This window comes from Octodon degus, unplaced genomic scaffold (assembly GCF_000260255.1).
Source record: "Octodon degus isolate 3935 unplaced genomic scaffold, OctDeg1.0 scaffold00289, whole genome shotgun sequence".
NCBI lineage: Eukaryota > Metazoa > Chordata > Mammalia > Rodentia > Octodontidae > Octodon > Octodon degus.
This window is the reverse complement of record NW_004524865.1, coordinates 2104842-2114262: the sequence shown is the minus strand read 5'-3', so window position 1 is coordinate 2114262 and position 9421 is coordinate 2104842.

The window sequence follows — 9421 nt, the reverse complement described above, 5'->3', positions numbered from 1 at the left end:
TTCCTTTGAATGTGATCTGCTTCTTTTCTCTAGCAGCTTTCAGTATATTATTCTTGTGCTGAATTTCTGGGATCTTGACTATTATATGTCTTGGTGTGTTTTTCATTGGGTTGAGGTTACTTGGCATTCTGTATGCTTCGGTTACCTGAATTTCAGATTGTTTCCTCATATTTTGGGAAAGTTCTGCTATTACTTCTGCTCATATTTTTTAATGTCATTTTTATTGACTCCTTCTTTCTCATTGATGCCTATTAGTCTCATACTGTTCATCTTTGCCTCTTCTTGCAGATGATGGATTATTTTTTCCTGCATCCTAACTGTTTTTAAGAAATCCTTTCTTACCTTTTCACTAGCTGCCCCCAGAGTGTTCAAGATCTGAAACTCTGTCTTCAATTTCACTTAAACAGTTTTGCAAGCTTGTGATTGAGATTTTAAATTTATCTATATCTCTTTGACTCTGCTTCATGCGATCTATTTCTTGCCTGTATTGCTCATTCAAGGAATCGGTCATTTTTCTAATCTCCTCTATTTTTTTTATCAATGTCTTCTTTGGAAGCAGTTATTAATTCTTTTACTGCAGTGTTTTTTTCAGTTTGGGTTTCCTTCCTATGTTTCTGTAGTTGATTCTTTACTTCAGATCCTATGAGTTCAGAGATTTCTTTTTTCATTTCAGAAAAGAATTCTGCTCTGAGTTCCTCTATAACTTTCTGCTGTTGCTTATTTACTATTGACGCTATTAATTCATACATTTGAGCTGCGATAGTATCCTCTGCACTTGTTTTGGGTGAGCATTGTGTTTCCTCCATATGTTTCTGCATTTGATTCTTTACTGCAGATGCTATTAATTCAGGTAATTCTTTTTTCATTTCCAATCTGAGTTCAACTGTCCCTTTCTGCAGTTGTTTCTTTATTTCAGAAGCCATTGATTCATTGATTTCAGCTGTGTGATTCCTAATTTGTTCTGTTCATGTCCTTTGCACTTGTTATGAGTGGGCTTGGGTTATGAGATTCCATTTTGCTCCTTCTCATTGTCATTTTGTGTAGAACTGTCTCCTGACCTTTGTTTTAGAGCTTTGGTGCAGTTATAACCTTAGTACCTTGAAGTTCAGGTGCAAATCTACAAGGGTTGGTATCCAGCTGTGCCTGGCTTGGGTCTGGCTGCTGTGCTCAGCTCCTTCCTGCTGCCACCTTTGGGAGTGAACCTTTTGTGCCTGTCTGGCAAGATGTTCTGCTCCTGGACTAGCTGGGTGGTTCTGTCCCCTACTCTGTCTGCAGGGATTGCAGCTGCAGGGTTTCACCTCAGGCCTGTATGCCAGGCCTGCTCTGAGTCTGGAGGGGACTAGGTGGAATAGGAAGGAGAGGAAGCTCTCCCAAAAACTCACTGGGTCTGGGCTAGGACTGGATCTGCGGGTCTTCAGAACATGGAGTAATTCTCACACAGAGGGCGGGGTGGGGGTGGTGCTATGGAGTGGTTGTGGGGGTCCCCAGGTGTTGGAAGAGGGTCTCACTCACGTTGCACCTGGGCTTGGACAGGCAGGTCCCGCTGGCACAGGGTAGTGAAAGCTCTCCCACACACTCACTGGGACTGGGCTAGGACTGGATCAGGAGACATCTTTTTTTGTCTTTCTATTTTATGCCAGACTTCCTCTTTTATATGCAAACATTTCTTCTTTTGTTAGGCTCTTCCTTTGCAGATCTTTTGGCACTTTATATTCAGTAACAGTGTCCAACAGTATTAATCTTGGGGCTGGGGAGATGGCTCAGTAGAATAAGTGCTTGCCTGGCAAGTGCAAGGACCTGAGTTCTATACTCAGTTCCACCAAAAAAAAAAAAAAAAAAAAAAAAAAGTGTCAATCATGTGTTCAAAATGGTTTCATCAGTCAAAGTTATTCATTTACCCTTGAAATAATCTTTATAGCTGTTATCAATTACTGTGTCATTTCAAGATAAAATTGTGAAAGAATAAATACACCCAGATTTGCAGGCACAAATCTTGTATGCTGAATCTAGCTCTCATATACACATCCCAATCTACAAACAGCATTAGCCTTTTATCAGTTATGATATTCCTCAGTGTTGTGGAAAACATTATATTGAGATGTTCAGCAATTGGCTATGATATTTTTAGTTTGGAATTTGATTGAGCACTAGTGTTGAAAGTAGCATTATCTAGAAAATCAATATAATGTTTAATAAAGCAAAATGCTTATACAACATCATTTTTATGAAAAAAGTTGTTTCAGTGCAATCTTTCTCAGATCAGTACCACTCACATGTTGGCTACAAATAATTCCTTAAAGATTATGGAGAAAAAAATTAAAACTTTTGAATTTTCTGTCAGTTTTCAGTCCTCACATAGTGATAATTGCTCTAAAATTCTGCAAGGCTTTGCTTAGTGTGCATATTTTTATTTCCATTGTAATCAACTCCATTGTTTCAGAATCCAGAAATAATAAAAGGAATGGACAATATCTGACTATATCCAGATTTGCTGTCTAAACAGCAAATATAAACCAAGTGTGTTGTTGATGGAAATTTTGGAGGAACAGTCATTAGATTTCAAAACATACCTCAAAAAATTCTCTGAATGGCATGAGTCTTCATTCTCAGATTCAAAGTGTATTTAATAAGACTAAACCATTTTTTTCTTGTTCACTATCACTTCTTGATTTGGTAATCAATAATGATTTTTAGTGTCATCTTCTGATCCAAACATGTTAAGTAGTAAATAAAATGCAAAAGGCACTTATTTATCATAAGGTGGAACAATATACTGTACATATTATTGTAAAAAAATAGAAGTAACAATGTATTTATGCTGAGAGTTTTAGTAGGGTTGGGGAGATAGCCTAGCGGTTTAAGTGCCTTACTGGTAAGTGCAAAGCCCTGAGTTTGATACCTGGTACCACATGCTGTGCTGGCCCTGGAATCCCGGGTGTGCCCTGCTTTAGCAGCCACTGAAACCAGTTGTGATGGTGCGTGCCTATAATCCCAGTACTAAGGTGGCTGAGACAGGTGGATCACTGTGAGTCTAAACTGCATAGCAAGATCCTGCACCAAATAATTAAATCTAAAAGAAAAGAGTTAAAGAGAACAACCAGAACTAATTAGATTTCACTAAAAACAAACATTAAAGGTGAAGTGCTAAATAAATAGCATGCAAACAATAGTCCATACAAAACAAATAAATAGATACATTCATGTGTCTTGACAAACAAAAACCAACTGGCTGAAAATAACATCTTCCTGAGTTATGCCTAGGACAGTCAATATGTAAACAGACATGCTGCCCAAGTGACACTTGGGGTGAACTGGTAGGTGGCTGAATTATTATTGGTGTGATGCGTTGGGATAGTATGTTGGGGAGATACTTGATTGTACAAATTCACTCTTCAGCTGTGAAAGCTTCACTCTTCAGCCTATCTCTTTCATCATTTTAATTTTAGTGACCAAATTTCAAATTCTCAAATGTAATCTTAATTATTTTAGACTGTGATAGGGTCTTGCTTTGTTGTTGAGACAGGACTTGAACTTGTGATCCTCCTGGCCCAATGCCCATCAGGGCCGGATTGACAGGGGTGCACCACCAACAAGCATCAGTTTAAGGTTTTATGGATACAATTGTGTTTATCTTTCTGAGGTTAGTAATAATAGCCAAAATTTTGTCCTTTCTTTTCTTACTGCACCTTTTCAGATGGAAAGATGTATATTTAATTGGTTTCTTCTTTTACATGGTTATTAAATCTGGGCCGTGAGTTCAGATTTTTGTTAAGATTTCCTGTTGTATGGAGTATTACTCAGCTATAAAGAATGATAAGCTTGAAGCATTTATATTTAAGTGGATGCCATTTGAAGTTATACTCAGAAGTGAAATAAAACAGACCCACATGTGTAAATATCATATAGTCTCCCTAGTATAAGAACTCCAAAGAAGAAATACAAATAGAAAGGTATAACACAATTAAAAGTAAAGTGAGAACTTGAGGAGTAGACAATGAGGAGAGGGCAAGGAGAAAAGATGGGAAACATGACAGGGGCAAAACCATACATTTATATGCACAAGATGGGTAAGGCAATGATCCTGTGAAACATCAGCAGGTTTTTTAAACTAGTAGTTAATTGATAGGATTCTCACCCTGAATAACTGTACATGCTGATACCTGTGAACCAAGCAACAGTACTGAAGATAGCAATGTGTAATAGATGGGTCACGCTTGGAATGCCTGTCATTCTGGTCTTCTAAATATGTACTTCTTGTCATGACATACCAATTATTACCATACTTTCTCTCAAGTAAAAGTTTTTTTTTTTTTTTTAAATAAGGTAATAAGTGAAAAAAAGACAGGAAAAAAAAGTTACAGGACTATCCTGCTGCAACATTTACACTCTAGCCTTTCAAGGTCAATGAAGACTCAGGACATAGGAGAAGCTATACTGTAACATTATGTAACTCAGTTGTGTCCCAAATTTTCTGATCAAGGTGATTATGGGGCCACGGAGCAATGTGTTCGATGATGTAGAGTGTGCCTAGGGAGAGTCACCTGGAGAGAAAACATTCTCTCAGGCTTTCACAGAGACCAAATTGGTCAAGCAATGGCCAAGACTCATCCACATGACTGAAAATGACAAAGGTTCTGCATTCTGTGGTACAGGGTTACAGGATAAATCCTGAGGGTACTTGACTAACCTTATCAGATAAAGAGTTATATTTCTTGTTATATAGGTTTTGCTTTATTTTGGTCTTAACCATCCAGCAGAAAAGTATAAAAATGAGGTGTATAAAGTAAAGCCATATTAATATGCTGAGCTGTGAAAGGCTCAAGTCAACAACTTTTGTGGATAACCCACTACTATTTTGTAGTGCTGGACTGTGTTGGATTATTTTGCTGAATTCACACACCAATTACACACCCAGTATTAGCTGCCAATGAAATACCCATCTCTGATAGGTCTAAACAAAAAAGGGAATACAAAGGAAGGACCATTTTTTATCTGTATATACAGAATAGTTAGGATAGATATATAGCTATTTTCACTGAATTCAATAAGAAGAAAAATGGGTAGTAATGGTCTTTGGACAGGACATCCTGCATTTTGTACTATGGATAACCACTAAGAAGATAGCAATGTACAATGTATTAATTATTAAAACTGTCTTATTAATTAGTTTTGAAACTTTCTTATTGCTATTTTTTCTGAATAAAATAAAAAATATTTCCTGTTGTATCATCTATGGATGAGATTCATGAGGATAACTTCAATTTTCTTTTGCTCATGTTTGTTTAACAAACTTGCCCTAGACTTCTCTTTTTAATCTATGTCTTTACATTTAAAATGAATCTTGTAAATTGCATATTCTTGGAATATAGTTGACAATTCAGCAAGCAATATGTCCAAAGCCTTTTCCCCTGGTACCATGGGGTAAAATCAGGACCTTCATAGTGAGCTACATTCTTACAGATTACTTATTTTTTATTTTGAAATGGAATCACTGTAAATAATCAAGTTGCTTGGGATGGACTCAATGTTGCTATATTTACTCTTTAGCTGCCCACAGTGCTGGTCTTACAGGTGTGTACCACAACTACAGGTAATACACTCTATGTTGTCATGAACACCTTATCATATTTGCTCTTTTCCTACTTGTAGCACTAACTCAGGGCTCAGGTGTGTTTACTTCAGCATTGTTAAATATAGATCATCACATTTAGAACAATATTTAGAAGTTCCCTACCAGTCATACTGTTATGGTTGACATTTTGTGTCAACTTGAGAAGTTTAGGGGCAGTCAGGGTCCTCACTTTGTAAACATCTTGGGCCTATGAAAGAGGGAGGCATGCAGACTGTAGAGTGCTACACCTGCCTTGGGGTGGGGTTGCCTGTTTACAGTGTACGGGAGGAAAAGAGGCTTGCTGCCCCTTTTATTCTTGCTGTTCTTACTGTCTGCTGCCATCGTGAAGTGGGCCCCTGTGCCATGCCATCCTTCTGAGTACAGAGTGAAACTTCTACAAACTGTGATTGAAATATCTCTTTCTTTCCCTACTTTTCAGTGTTGGGCATTTGTGTGAGAAGTGATGGAAAAGGACTCAAAACACAGGAACATCGTGAAATTAACGATATTCTTATCAAGAAAATTTTGATTCTTCTGTGAATTTCAGTTTGAAATGCAGAATTCTTTTAATCTGGGGTATCTGAACTTTATATCAATTCTTTTTTTTTTGTAAATTGTAATTTTTTTTGGAAGACAAATATACAACTTGGAATGGATTTGAGGCAAATTGTGCCATAAGCAGACTGTTTTTTTTAAGTGGCTAAACAAAGTTTAACAACCAGTAACAATAAAAGAAAATGTTTCTGATATAAGACTATCAATACAAAAAATAGTATACAAGTACCTGGATAAAACACCCATTTTGCAGTAGTGCAACTTTTCAGTACATATTGTTGACTGTCCGTAACCATGCAGAGTTACAGCTCCACACTTCAACAACAACATGCTAACAATCCTTAGGAAAACTACTTAAAAAAGGCATAACCCAGATGTTCCCTCATTTGACCAACTCTATCTAAGTTTCAATGTGCAAGAGGGCTCAGATATATCCAGAGTAAGCCACATGTAAAATGTTAATTGATCAATTTTCTAAAAGAAGGTCAGGACAATGACACAGTAAGATAAGGGAAGAAAACATGGAGGAATGAAATCCTAATTATTATACATGCAATTCTTTTTGAGAGTAGGGGGAAACCTTTTACAGATAAGTCACAAACAAAGAAAAGGCAAAGAAACCAATTTGTGCAAGAAATTTAACACATTCTGTACAATGCCTTCACATTAATTTTCTTTTTGTGTAGGGAACTTTTTTTCATCGTATTTGAATGATGATGTCTGGTGATGTAAATTCTTAATGTTCCTTAATGTGAGAATTCTTCAGTTTGTCTTTTACTTGTATTTGCTCCACCACCTTCAGTCCCCTCTATCCTTCTATTACCGTCGTTTTGACAAATATTCATCTTCTTATTTCTTTTTGCTTGTCATTTATTTTACTATTTATATTTGGCTTCCTATATAGGACAAACCATGCAATATTTAAGCTTATATGTCTGAATTATGTCACTTAAAATTATGGTCTCAAGATATGTCCATTTTTTAAAACAAATGACTCAAGTTTATGCTTCTTTAATGGAGTAGTATTCTATTCTGTATAAATATCATTTTCTATACTTTGATCTATAGATTGATATATAGGCCACTCCATAGATTTATTTATCAAATCCTAGAGTTGCCACTACTGACCAACACATGAAGAGATTCCTCATAGCACTGTTTATGTTAAAATGATCATGTCATACATTTTATATTTAGTGGACTGGAAAAAATTAAAAAGCCTAATTGTATGCATGATATGGGTACAAAAACATAGAAGTGACATTTTTTGGAAAATATTGGCATCATCTACTGAATTGCTTCATGAAGACACATTTCACTGGTGTTATCATTTATCCACCTCATTGGTATAGGAATTTTATACATCTCTTTACACTCTTCCATTTATAAAACAACTATCTTTAATATGTCCTTTACAAGCCATAAGAATCACATGAGACAGTACTATAGTTTTTGATTTACCTAGTAAACAAAGGCAAAGAGAGACAGTCCATGGAATTTATCCACCTTTTAAATTTTCACTTCTTGTGCCTGTTTTTACTTTTTAATTTTATTTTTGTGTAGGGAACTTCCTTTCATCGTTATTTGAATGATGATGCCTGGTAAAGTAAATTCTTAACTTTCTTTAATATGAGAATTTTTCAATTTGTCTTTTTTCCCATAATTTTATTGAGAAACAAATAGCAATGAGACAGTATTAAACCAAATTGGTAGGACAGTTTCAATAATTAACACATTGCATACATTCTTCCTACTGGTTATTTGGTGTAAAAAATGCAGATATTATATCCTACTTATAAACACTGTTAGAATAAATCCCTCTATTCATTAAGGGAGTGTAACTATCTATCCTAACCATTTTGAAATCACAGATACAAAATAGACATTCATCTGTATCCCCCTTTTTTTGTTTAGTTCCATCATTTGAATATTATAGGTGTGTTAAATAAGCAAAACATTCTAAAAGTGTCCAGTAGTCCATAATAGTATTGGGTCTTTCGCTTGACTAGCAATGTCAGAAATTGTTGACCTGAGTCCCCTACAGCTCAACGTAACAGCATGGCTTTACTTCTTATGCTTCATTTTTATACTTTTATGCTGCATGGTTAAGACCAAGATAAAGCAAGACCTATGCAAAAAGAGTTGTAACTTTTGGATCTGATAAGGTCAGTGAAATCCCCTCAGGATTTATCCTGAGATCCTGTACCTCAGATTGTAGATTCTTTGTCAGTATCAGCCATGTGGATGAGTCACAGCCATTGCTTGGCCAATGTGCTCTCTGTGAAAGCCTGAGAGAGGGTTTACTCTCCATGTGCCTCTCCTGAGGCACACTCTACATCATCAATCATTTTCCTCTTTGGCCCCATAATCTTCTTGATCAGAAAATTTGGGACACTACTTAGTTACATAATATTACAGTACAAGTTCTCATATGTCCTGAGTCTTAATTGATCTTGGAAGGCTAGGACCAAAATGTTGGCTTTCCTTGAGGCCCTCCTTTTCCTTTAATTTTTGTCTGCAAACTTATGTTGTTAACCCTCCAGAAGAGAAACTTATTGTTATTACCATACAACTTAGGCTGTTAAGCTTAACCTCACTATCTGTCTGAATATCAAACATCTTAGGCATAACATGGAACAGGTATTTTTCATTAAGTTTTGATATTTTGAACTTTAAGTCCCTACAGAATATGATGAAAAACATTTAAAAATTATAATATATTTTAAAAATAGGCATAAAGAATTATGTAATTCCTATGTTTACACATCAGTCCAAAAATCTAACCATATGCAACTTTGAAGCGGGACAATCCCACAACATTTCTTTTCCTGTCTCCTGCATTCATTCACCACCCCCTTTTTTTTGAACAAGTATCTACTTGAGACACAGCACAGCAGCACCTGGCATGTCATGACAAGCAGCCCATATTCAGAACACCAGAATGACAGGCACTCCAAGCATGAAACTACTATTACAAATTACCATCTTCAGTGCAGTTGCTTAGTTCACAGGTGTCAGTATATATACTTAGTCAGGGTGAGAATCTTCAAAATTAACTGCTAGATTCAAAAATCTTCTGAAGATTCTCAGGATCATTACCTTGCCAATCTTCTACATATAACTGTATAGCTTGCCACTGTCATGTTTCCTAGCTCTTCTCCTTTCCCTCTCTTAATTAGTTACTCCTCAAGTTTTTGCTTTCCTTTTATTTGTATTATACCTATTTGTATTTCTTCTTTTGAGTTCTTATACTAG